Raw genomic sequence first — 12,833 nt, forward strand, 5'->3', positions numbered from 1 at the left:
ATATTAAAGCTCTCTTTTGTTCTCAAGACAAGAGGTACTAGAGAAATAACCATATAAAAAATAAATGGTAATAAAAACAAAGACCAAAAAAACCCTTTAGTGTTTTGCAACCAAATATTTAAAATGAAAAAAGACACTTTCTTACCTGATAGATATTATGAAACAAAGCAAAAAGAACATATGACATCTAAAATTTCAGAATAACAGATAAAGTGAAATAACATGATTTCACTTTTTTTTTTGTGGGGGTAAACATTCATAGATCCTCATGAAAAAATTTTAGCTGGTAAACATTCATTAGAGGCAAGCATGGTATGGTGGAAAAAGAGATGGACTTGGAGAGCCATGGGTTCAAATCCTGCCTCAGGCATTTATTAAATTTGTGACTTCAAGCAAATCAACCTTGCTAAAATTTATTCATCTTTAAAATGTTAGTATAGATAGAGCTTGCAAGGTGGTTGTGAAGACAAAATTATAATATATAATGAACTGTGCAAATCTTAAAACATGTTACATCTATCTTCCTATGTCTGCTGCTATTTCTCTTGAGAAAAATATATTTGGGGGTGGAACATGAGGAGGAAAGATTTTAAGGGGTTAGTACCAACCTTTTTTGTTTTTCTCCCTCCCTCATTAATTTTCTGAGATGAAGAGGAAAAAGGGGACTTTATGAGACTATATAAATCACAATGTCAAGGACTAGATGTTTGAGTTTGCTGACTTTTGATTTATTCTACAACTTATAGAAAATTAATGTTTTCTTAAAGCAAAAGTTTATTTCTTCATATTAACATATCAAGTTGCCTCCAGAATAAAAATATAAAGTTTTCCTAGGATTTACAAAGTGTTTTTTTATAAAACAACAAGTGCAGTGGGAAAAAATGCTAAATGTGGAGGTACAGGGCATAAGTTCAAATCTTATCTCTGCAAATTAGCTATTTGTGTGACGTTGGACAAGCTGCGCCACCTCCCTGGGCTTTAGTTTCTTCATCTGTAAAATGAGGGCTCGTATAGCTTTACATCTCTAATTTTTTTTTTAATCCACAAAGTTATCTCACTTTGTAAACAGAATGGTAACACAATTTCCCTAGAATTAATTAAACCCTTTAGGTCTGTGCTGTGAAACCACTTACATTCTAAGTTCAGTTTTCTCATTTACCAAGGAGGCATAAATACTTACACCATCTGCCTCAAAGAAAGAAAGCTCTTCTAACCTTTAAGAGTTCCATCAATAGCATAATAAATTATTGTTTTTCTTTATTTGACTAAACTTGCACAAGGGCTTATGTTATTTAAAATTTATGCTTTATCCAGTGCCCAATTGGATGTTTTCCATAGAGTAGGTAAGGATAATATAGTTCTGCTAGATGAATATTTAAAGTTACAGGTAAGACAATTCTATAATAAAACACTTTCAGTAATTCTGTTAACTAAATTCCTTTTGGAGGAGGCTAGGATGACAGTCATAGTATAGCAAGATTCCAGTGCTTATTACAAATATTAGGAGTATCAGAAAAAATGAGTAACATTACTCATAATAAAAAGACATTCATTTTTCAAATGCTTGGAAAATACCACAAAAGGTGGTATAAAAATAAGAATGTTGCTGACAATCGTGAGAGAAGCAGAAAAATTTAAATGAAGAAAGTTAAAGAAAAAGCAGTATAGCTAATAAAGAAGCAAAAATTAATTCAGAAAAGCATAATAAAAAATTTCAAAGTAGAGTGGCTGGACTATTGCCTCAAATCAGCCCAAGGTTAAAATAATATCCTCAATTCTAAAAGGCATAAAAATATATTTGAAATTTCAATCTAATATAGAGGTAATTATAATCCATCCAAAGTTTTAAAGCAAAAATAAGAGGATGAATAACAACACTCAAAATCTAAAAATCCATGATGAAAAGAAATATCACAAAGTAGTGAAAATGAAAGATGATTCACTGTTCCCAACATGGCTATAATGGAATGAAAAAAATGTCTATTACAGAAAATATCACCATAGTTGGATTAATACAAACCAAAAGCCAATGTGCCACAGCCAACTACTTAATTTTGTGGAACAGTTGAAAGGGAGAACTTCATAATATCTAATAGCTTATAGTTGGAAAAACAAGTATGGCGAGGTATCAACTAACCCTAAGTTTCACAACGGGCAGCTTCTAGCCGGTTCGTTGAAGCTGGATCTCGGCCACACAAGGATCATTGGACAAGAAATCAGTTGAGCTGGACTAGAGCTGCCCAATTGTCTTAATAATGAATGCTCCACACTGTCTGTTAAGTAAAGAGAAAGAAAATATAGATCAGAGAAACTGAACAGAAAATGAAAGAACAAGAATAAGTTAGGAGAGAAGAGTCAAGAACATCAATCAATATTATTGAACATGTGTGTGGCACTGTATTCATTCAACAAACATTTGTTAAGCTCCTACTATGTGCAAGATGCACTGCTTTAGGCACTAGAATACAAAGAAAAACGAAGCAGTTCTTGTTCCTCAAGGAGCTTACATTCTGTTGGAGTTATATAACATATACATAGATGAATAAATGTAAAATCTATACTAAGTAAAACAAGGTAATTTCAAGAGGGAGAGAGAAATAACAACTAAGGGGATGCGATAGATTAGAAAGGGCCTTATATAGGAATTGGCAACTAACTGTTTTCAAGGAAGGTAGGTAATCTACAAAGGTAAAAATGAGGGAGAGTGCATTCTAGATATGGCGCTCCACCTGTTCAAAGGCAAGAGATGGAACATCATGTATGGGGAAGTGCTAAAAGCCTGGTATGGCTTAAAAAAAACAAAGTATAGGAAGGAGTAATATAAAATAACTGGAAAGGCAAGTGGGAACTATATTTTGGAGGGTTTTAAGTGACAGGCTAAGGATTTTGTTTTATTCTTTTGGCAATGGAGAGTCACTGAAGATTTCTGACTAGGAAAGGATTATCATCACTTCTATGACTTAGAAATATCCTTTGGCAACTATGTGGAAGATACCCAAAACATAGAGACCAAATAGGCAGCTCTTGCAAGATGAGGAGTAATGAAGTTCTAAATTAACTCATACAGCATGTGTGCCTGGAAAGGGATGGATGTGAGATGTAGAGGTAGAATGAATAATATTTTGTAATTGATTAGATTGGGGAAATGGAAGGGAGGGGATAAAATTCAAGCATCATTCCACAGTTGTGACACTGGGTAACTAGAAGGATGAGCATGACCTCACACAGGAAATTTAGAGATGGGTTTTGGGATAAATAAGTTCTGTTTACCCATGCTGAATATGAGACACTTATGAGGGGCATTGTGGTAGAGAAGACTGGTAAATGTGGGATTCAAGTTCAGAAGAGAAATTAATACTGGACATACAGATTAGGGAATCATCTGCATAGCAATGAAAATTAAACATGGGAGTTGATAATCACCAAAGGAGAGAATGGAGAGAAATTAAGAGAAGGTAGCTCAAGATAGGTCCTTAAAAGAACTCACAGAAGAAAGGAGGATAATAATCAAGCAAGAGACTGAGTAGTGGTCAGATGGCAGGAGGAAAACCAAGAAAGTAATTATCAACAAAGCTGCAAGACTATGTAGAAAGAGGGGGAGGGAGGTAGTGGACATTTTCCACTATATATCAGTTATATAGAATAAAGTATGAGAAAAGATCATTTAATTTAACACATGAGATCTGTTTTAACCTTAGAGAGTATAGTTTGTTTGCAAGGGGATGAGAAATGTATGGGAAGAGATGGCAACAAGTACAGGCAAGTCTTTCTAGGACTATGAATGGGTCAAGAAACATAGCTTTAGGAGTTAGGTAAAGGCTTATTTTTTCTTTCAAGGATCAGTGTAAACCTCAAATTTCCTTAGACTTATAAATGTTGGAAATTTCACCATTGGGATATTTCATACTTGGAAAATTTCTTACTGATAGTCTATTGGAATGGGAACCCCATTGGCATGGGAGGTTCCTTCTCTTCCCTTCTTAAGATTACTTTAGGACAGAAACCCTTTGCTGAACAATGGAAAGGACTTTGACCTATGCTTAAGCATAGAACAGGAATTTCTTTGAGTCTTGATTGATTTTAGAATTGATACAATGGAGATACTTGGAATAAATCTCCACCCTATTCAGTCCTAATAGGATTGAGTAAGGGCTGCAGCCTAGATCAAAATTTAATTATTCCAATCTCTACCCTACTCAGGTTAACAGGATTTAGAAAGGGCTGTAGCAAAGGAGTAAAGATTTAATCATTTGAAAATATGACCTTCAACAGACATGTGCAAAAGCCAGAAACCTCTGGGCGGTCCTGGGTTAAGCTAGAGCCTCCATTGGCACAGGGAAATTGATGAACAGTGATTGGTAGATGGGAGATCTGAGGGGAGGAACTTGGATGGTTTCCTTAAAGATAGGGGGTCTGAAGACTCCAGGGAGGTGGAGAGTTGGTCGGTGTGGTTCCTGTGGGCTCTGAGAAGGCTTGCTCTGAAGGAAGCTGAAGGTGGGGGCCTCTGAGACTGTTTCTCCATTTTGGACACGTGAGTAATAGGGACTGATCTCTTTTCTTTGCCCCAGCTATCTAAGGGCTTGGGCCTTTTGGCCCAGCCTAAACAGAAAGGGTATTTAAGCCCTATTCCCTTCTCTCCCTTTTTCTCTCTCTCTCTCTCTAATTCCTTTCTTACTCCTATTGTAATTAAACTCCAAAAAAGGCTGACGGCTGACTTGAGTTTTTCATTTAGGAATTACATAGCTGATTCCTTGGCGACCTTAAATTAATATATATCAGTCTTTTAAAGTGATTCCCTTGTTACATCAGGTAAATTGAATATCAGAGCAAGAGAGGAAATGACCAAAGTATTCAATTTTCTGAAGGATATTTAGCAAAGGGAAAAGGTACTTTTCCATCAAATTGGATAAAAAATGTGAGAAGAGATTATATGAGGACCTTCAAGGTGAGAAATATGAGAAAAAAGTAAACTAATGATGGATGACTTCAATTTTGAAAATTTTTGTTCAAAAAGATAGGGAAGGGTGATTAAGGAGAAGAGAATGTTTTGAATAGTCATTTAAGAATGCAGTGAATCAATCAGAAAAGAAAGGAATTCCACTCAGCAGTTAAGGGTGGAGGTGGGAGTAGCTAACATAAACTTTAATGTACCCAAGATGAAACAATTCTGTGAATACTATACTATAAAGACTATACTATAAAGAGTATAAAAATAAAGGGAGAAAGGGAGAGAAAAAAGAAAAGAAAGACCTTTGCTCACAGTTTGATGATCTGAATTTGGCAAAGTATAGTGGAATCAAAGTACAAACACACAAAAAAATGTGTTAACTGAATAGTCATTGTGGAGAGAATTGCTAAGTCTGCTAAGAGTAAGTATGAGTTAGAATGAGTTCCTTTCTATTTGGGCAAAGATTTTATATAGGAGGTAAATTTAAAGGTTGGGGGGGGGTGCCAAAGCACATTTATATAGTTATATCTTTACCTTCTTCATTATTTCAAGTATTAAATTCATTTTGCTGTAGGAAATACAAGCATATAGACTCTAGACCAGTAAGTCAGGGTAGTTGTGGAATCTTCAGGATGTGTGGGGTCTGTCCTCGAAATTTTGCTTAAAATTAGGGTGAGTCAAAATAAGCTCTTAGAGTTCAACTATTTTATGACATGTATGAGAATTCTGACAGGCTTAGGACTTCAATCTGGTTATTATTATGAAAATGACTACAATATATGGGGAAATTCCTATTTTCTTGGATCCTTGGTATTAGCCTGAATCCAGAGCAGACTTCTAGGGTATCTATAAATCAGAATTGGTTTTCTTGATTTATTTGGTCCTTTCTCCAAGCTCTTAACATTCTCCTAATGCCCTAAAAATCCTGTGGAATAAAGAATCAATCTACAAACGTGCCTAAGCTATTCATAAGTATGTGACTTATTGGATATGTATATTTGGTACCCTATTCCTAGGGAAAATAATAGACTGTTTTCCAAGAACACTGAACAGGTTGATAGATATAAATGGGGCTGGGAAATGACTAGTCTTAATATACTACAGAAAGGAAGAAGGTGAGTATTTGTAAATAATAACCTTAAGTAAGTTGCTATCATGGAAGACACATAGAATAGTGTTAAAAGTCAAAGTAAGGAATTTGGTCAGGATATAGAATATGAAAAAATATAACTAAGGAGGAAAGCATATATAGAATGAGAGGAAGTTAACTTTAGCTGCAGATTTTATGAAGAAAAGAATGGGAAGAGGTAAAAAAGTCAATGAAAGAGGTTACACTAATCGTTGGAGAAAATATTTAAGGCATAGAATAACATTGGTGAAAAGTTTTCAAATTCATGGGCCCAAAATGCAACTTCCAAGTTGCCTGTGAGCCCCCTATATTACCCTAGCAAACAGACGGAGGAAGTGCATGCTTTGGGGGGCTGGACAGAGGGGTGGGGCATGCAAATAATGTCCTCAGGCACTGGGGAAAGGTGGACTGGAGAAGTTCCTCTGTCCTGGCTTGGCACAAATGCCAGTGTTTCACCAACACTGGCTTAGAAGACTGTTTTGGTAGAGGACATAGAAAAAATTAGGTGGACATAAAATTTCTGAACAAATTTTGTTAAACTTTGCATTGTTCATTATAAAGTTAGGCACTTATATACAAGAATTTTAGAGAATCCCTTGATGATGTTTTGCCCTTGGAAGATAGACAAAATAGCGATAATACTAAAAGGTATGGGAGAGCAGACCTGAGGATACAAAGGGTAATGCTAAAAAAAAGTTTTGATTTTGAAGAGGCAGTAAAACCTCTGGATGGATGGTCTTGAGATTGGAAAGAGAAGAAAGATCAAAGTAGGAAGGTTATAAGTAACTTCCATAATTAGCAAAAAAAGAAGGCGATTAATATCTGATTTATCAAGGAGAAATATGACTAGTAAAATAAAAAGGAAGAAATTAAATCCTTTAGTCCAAAACAGAAGAGGATTTTGAAAATGAGTAGGTTGCTGCTGCTGAATGAAGTGAAGAGAAAGAGATGTAGGGCAATAAGTATAAGGAGACCTTTGGGACTTGGCTTAGGCAAAATCTAACCAGAATTCTTGGTAAAGATATTTTGGTTAAATGGTGTCGACAGAAATCATGCCGAATCAGTAGATCCTACATAGAATAGTAATCCTACAAGACAGCACTAACAACTTCCCCTTTCCCATAGGAAAGAAAACTTAAAAGGAAATGCCTGCCACATTAAATCAGATTGCCTAAAGTCTCTTCCCTTCTTTGCTTCTGCAAATTTAACAAAAGGGCTATTAACCAAAAAAATTTAAGAATTTCTACTCTAATAGGTAAGCAAAAAAAAAAATGGTATATATAAACCCTAGGCAGTAAGAATACAGGATAAAGCTCTAAGCACTTACATATGAGAGGAAGAGAAAGAAATGGCAGGAACTGTAGGGAATGGATGATTGGAATAAATGGCTTAAGAACTAGGAGGTAGAAGGAAAGGCTCTCCAAAATAGAATACAAGTAAACTTTTAAAAAATATAAAATGAAATGATTGTAATTAAGTGGGTTTCCATAGTTTATTGTGAAACTTATTAATGAAAGTATCATAAAATTTATTCAGAATGTTAAACCTGCTATTATTTATCCTTCTGCAAATAAACAGTTAAAGCTTCTTCTATTTCCCTCCACAATACCTAGAAAATAACGATGGCAGATTATTTTAAGCTTCTTTCAGATCTCAGATTTCTAGACTGTGAAGACAAAGAGACATAGAAAGAGGAGGGAAAGATAAGGACAAGAGATAGGCACATACCAACCTCAGAGACTGATTATGTGACAATCATGCTAAACCTATGATAAATTGTCTTCCAGAATAATTTTTTTCATTATTTTTAGGGATAGGGGGATGAGAGAACTAATATTTTTAAATTGTATAATACTTTAATTGATAAATTTATTTCTATGCTATTAAGAAGCAATTCTTGACCCACTGAAAATTCTAGATTATTCCCTGACCCTTCCAATCTCCATTCCTTTATGTATTAATACATAACTACAGAAATGAGCATAATTCAGAAGTTTGATATTCAGAGTCTGATATGTAATAACTCTAGTAAAAATTAAATTGCTAATATGACCAAATAATTTTTACCATAAATTAGATGATCTATAATGTGATTGGTTTCAAATAATAGTCCAATAAATCTGAGATCTTATCAATACAGGTATTTCCTCCAATGATGTAGGTTGCAACTGGCAGTTTTGTACAACTTTTGTCCATGACATTCACTAAATTCTCATTAGATTTGAGGAGGCCCAATGTGTTGGAGGTCTTTCTTCCTCATATTCTCTTAATATTATGTGGGTACCAGGGTATGTAAACTATCAACTACTTTCACTATGTGACTGGTCTTTTTTCTCAATCATACATTTTTCATGATGGTATACTTAACATCACTTTTTCTACATCATCAATATAATTTGGCAATGTCAGAAGCCCTGTCAAAATTTCCTAAGCTGAGAATTTATGAAACTATCTGAAAAATAACTTTATGACTCAGGTCTAAAAATACAGTTTGAGTTTAAGAAAGCCCCCAAAGTTCTAGCACTATACAATACATCTAAAGATTCCAAATGTAACTGCAACTTAATTATTCAAATGTTAAGTATTTAAATCATTAGTTTATAGCAGTGTGACAAAAGGCATCATATATTATTTCTTTTTCATTGCTACTCTTAGCAAGTAGTCTGGCCATTCTGGAGACTAATTTTGAACTATTTCCCCAAAGCTATTAAACAGTACATACCCTTTCACCTAGCAATGTCATTACTAGGTCTGATATATCCCAAAGAGATCAAAGAATGGTGATAAACAGGATGACTTCAGAAACAGCTGGAAAGACATTCATGGACTGATGTAGAGTGAAATAAACAGAACCAGAAGAACACTGTACACAGTAACTGCAATATTGTGGATGAGCAACTGTGATAGATTTGGCTACTCTCAGAAATACAAAGATCCAGAATAATTCTGAGGGACTCAGAATAAAGGATCCTATCCATCTCCAGAGAAAGAATTGTTGGAAACAGAACAGATGAAAAGCATATGATTTTTCAATCGTTTATTTGGGTTTATGTTTGGGGGTTTTGGTTTAATAACATTATTCACTTACAAAAATGAACACTATGGATAAAAAACAAAGATTTCAAAGAAAAAAGAAAAAGGACCCACACGCACAAAAATACTTATAACATTTTTTTTTTCTTTGTGGTGGCAAAGACCTGGAAACTGAGGGGATGCCCATCAGCTGGGGAATGGCTGAGTAAATTATGGTATATGAATGTAATGGAATACTACTGTGCTATAAGAAATGATGAAGGGGAAGGTTTCAGAGTGCTTGCAATTTATGCATAAAAGTGAAGAAAAAAGCCTGACAATTAAGTGTGTTCCTTTTTTAGGCAGAAATAGTGTTCCAAGAAAATAAGTGTATGGCATAATGATAACAAGCATAAAGAATAAATCTGGGATTAAAAAATGACATGGTCCTTATTTTCATACAGTCACCTCAAATTGTAAAACACACACACACACATATACACACATGCATTATTAAGAAGTGGATATGTTGATAGATCTCAACCAAACCCAAACTAACATATGTACTAGCATCTTAATATTTACTATGTACATAAAATAGGGAAAAGTCACTTTAAGTTTGTTATCTAGGTTTTCAGATAAAAATTTATTTTATATGACAAAAACATGACTAGTATCTTGGAGAAAAATTATTCACTAAAGAACTGGTGAAGGAAGGGATAAACCCTTAAAGCAATCAAAAGAAAAATAATTATACATAAGTCATGACAGTTTCTTTTTTTTTAATGATGGTCAAATTTATTATATGCTTTGACATTCTATCATATAAATGGAAAACACAACTGTATTTGGTTTGTTAAATTCAGAATAAAAATTCATTTTTTAAGAGAGGCAGGTTGATGCAGTAGGTGGCTGGTCAAAGGGAGTTTGGATGTGAATTCAAATCCTGGTTAGCTGTATATGATGATGGTCAATTAATTTAACCTCTCCGATTCATAATTTCTGAAGTCTTTATTACCTTCACAAAGCTTTTCCTGATTCCATGCTTATAACTTAGGTTCTGATTACCTCGTATTTACTTTTCTGTGTGTATAGTACTCTTCCCCTATCTCACCTCCAGTGGCATGTAAATTTCATGAAGGCAGGAGCAGTTTCATCTTTGTCTTTATATTCCCAGTGCCTAGTACAGTGGTTTTTATAAGACACAATAGGATAATAAGATTAATCAATGGATCACAGATTTAATAAATAGTTTCTGAAATGAATCAGTGAAATTGAAATATATAGATTTCCTTCCTCACTGTTTTGATGTTGGGTAAAAATTTTATGAATGGTAAGGTCCTTTTTTAAAAAGCGGGTTTAACATTTCAGATTTATTTGCAAGCTTGTGGGAGATAAAATGGCAGCAAAATAATAAGCTCTGACTATATCTCCTTTAATGATTACCAACCCCGAGGGAACGTATACATACATATATGTACTCACACTGTAATTTCCCTCCAACAATCTGCACAACATTCTGTAAAGAAAAAAATCTATTCCTCCTTGGAAAAAGGAAAGCAAAATTTATATATACTCTCCATTATTTATGTTCACAAGGCCTTTGACAAATCAGTCTAGCCATTTTTCTTCTTTCAAAATAGTTAGTCGCTGGAGATCCAAAGTTGTTATGCCAATTCATTCAAAAGTAATAATGACTCTAAATTCTGATGCATTGGATTAAGAGAAAAGCTATGTAAAATTCTAAATTATTTTATATTAAACTGGGGAGGGGATTGTAGACTCAGCTTAAGAATTGAACCAAGGCCTAATAAATATTTAGCCCTACATATTACACTGATATAAGGAGTTACTTGATAGTTAATTATTACATAAAAATAAGTCAAACCATGAGATTGATATATGGCTTTGGGTTTCTAAAGGATCACCAACTCTTGATTATTTGTAGTAAAAGGAAGAGTAATAGTATAGATAACAAGCTGCAAAATAATTCCAAGATTTATTTTAATCATAGTTTTGATCTTAATCCTTTACTAGGATCACAGACAAGGCTGAAAAATTGTTTAGAAGCCATTTAGTCTAATATTCTACTAAACCTATTCTTTACCGAAATAACCTTGGAGGGAAATGGTTTGATTTTTTATTATTCCTAGGTTTCCTCTGAAGAGATATCTACAAAGGAAGGAAACCCCTCAAGTTGTAATAAATATATAAAGGAAAAAAGAGGCTATATATTAAGAAAATCAAAACTATATTATTGAACTGGCAAGAAAAAGTATGATATGTTCTTTTGGTGAGTTACAGTATCAAATATACATTTTTTTTGAATTTGAATTTTTATCTTTTAAAATATTGCTTCTCTCTCATCTGAGTCTTTTAAAAATAATTAAAAAACAGTTCAGCAAAACAAACATATTAAAAAGTTATTATATGTAGTATTCTACATCTATTTTGCCTCTATAAAGTAGAGGACACATGGTGAGGTCATTGTGATAAGAAAGAAGCACCTTTTCATAGCTCTTTTTTGGAGTTGGGTTTGGCCATTATAATTCCACAGCATTCAGTTCCTACCTTTTTGCTGCTGTTCTTTCCATTTTCATTTTTTGTAGTCACTGCCAAATTGTTTTTCTGGTTCTTATGTAATTTTCATTAGCTCACATAGATCTTCCTATAATTCTCAGTATTTATCACATTCATTGATCTATAGCTCTAGTCTTTCATTTCATTAATGTACCACAATTTGTTTAGCTATTTTCAAATTGATGGGAATTTAGGGCATCTATTGTTTCTAATACTATGATTCTACAAAAAGCACTGCTATAAACAGTTGTGCGTCTATAGGGTGTTTTTTTTTATCATTGATCTCCTTGGAGTATATATATATTTAGTACTACAAACTCTAGGTTGAAGGACACAGACATTTTAGTTATTCTTCATATAATTTCAAACTGCTTTGCAAAAAACAGTGGGACCAACTCTCAGTTTCATGAACAATGCTTCAGTGTGCCTATCTTTCCACAACTCCTCCAACACTGATTATTCTTATCTTGTCAGCTTTGTCAAATAGCTGGGTGTGAGATGAAATCTGACTTATTAAGGGAAATGCAAATTATAGAAACTCAATCAATAAGCATTCTTTAAGCACTGATGCTATGCTAGGAACTGTGTGAGGTGCAAATACAAAGAACAATGCAATCTTAAGAAACTCACATGTAGAATGTTGGAATGTCCAATAGTGGTTTATGATGATGATAGCTAATATTTACATAGTTCTTAATTTGAAATTTGCCTTTTGAGACTATTTGTTCAAATCCTTTGACCACTTATCAACTGGGGAATGGCTTCTGGGTCTTATCTCTGGTTAGTAGTTTATGTATCTTGGAAATCTGATTCTTCTCAGAGATATTTGATATGAAGTTTTTTCCCTCTAGGCAACCACTTCCCTGCTTATACCATCTGCATTCATTTTTTAGTGCAAAAACCTTTCAATGCCACGTAAATAAAACTGTCTTTTTTAGCTTTATGAATCAATTTTAGCTCTTATTTGTTAAAGAATTCATTATCTAGACATAGCTGTCAATTTTTTTAAAGGAAATTCAAATTAACTAGGAAAGGGGCTTTGGATTTCCAGGAGAGACTAACTCTTCATTAAAAATTTTCAGGGGAGAACAGATCTAAGCAAAATATTTTCTGATCCTGAGAAAAAATCAAACATTTTACCTAATGTGATTTTTTGGTAGAGAA

General features: G+C 33.8%; 1 protein-coding gene across 5 annotated transcripts in view; it reads right to left on the bottom strand.

The window, feature by feature from the left end:
- BOLL (boule homolog, RNA binding protein) overlaps nucleotides 1–12,833 on the bottom strand; it is a 79,938-nt gene that overhangs the window by 15,178 nt on the left and 51,927 nt on the right. For 2 of the 5 annotated variants that reach the window (XR_001630071.2, XR_467793.3), the window contains exon 11: nucleotides 2,138–2,273. The exons of the other annotated variants lie outside the window; for them this stretch is intronic. The gene's annotated coding sequence lies outside the window, so the exon portion shown is untranslated. The remainder of the gene's footprint in view (nucleotides 1–2,137; nucleotides 2,274–12,833) is intronic. 5 annotated transcript variants of the gene reach the window in all.

Source organism: Monodelphis domestica, chromosome 4 (assembly GCF_027887165.1).
Source record: "Monodelphis domestica isolate mMonDom1 chromosome 4, mMonDom1.pri, whole genome shotgun sequence".
Classification (NCBI taxonomy): domain Eukaryota; kingdom Metazoa; phylum Chordata; class Mammalia; order Didelphimorphia; family Didelphidae; genus Monodelphis; species Monodelphis domestica.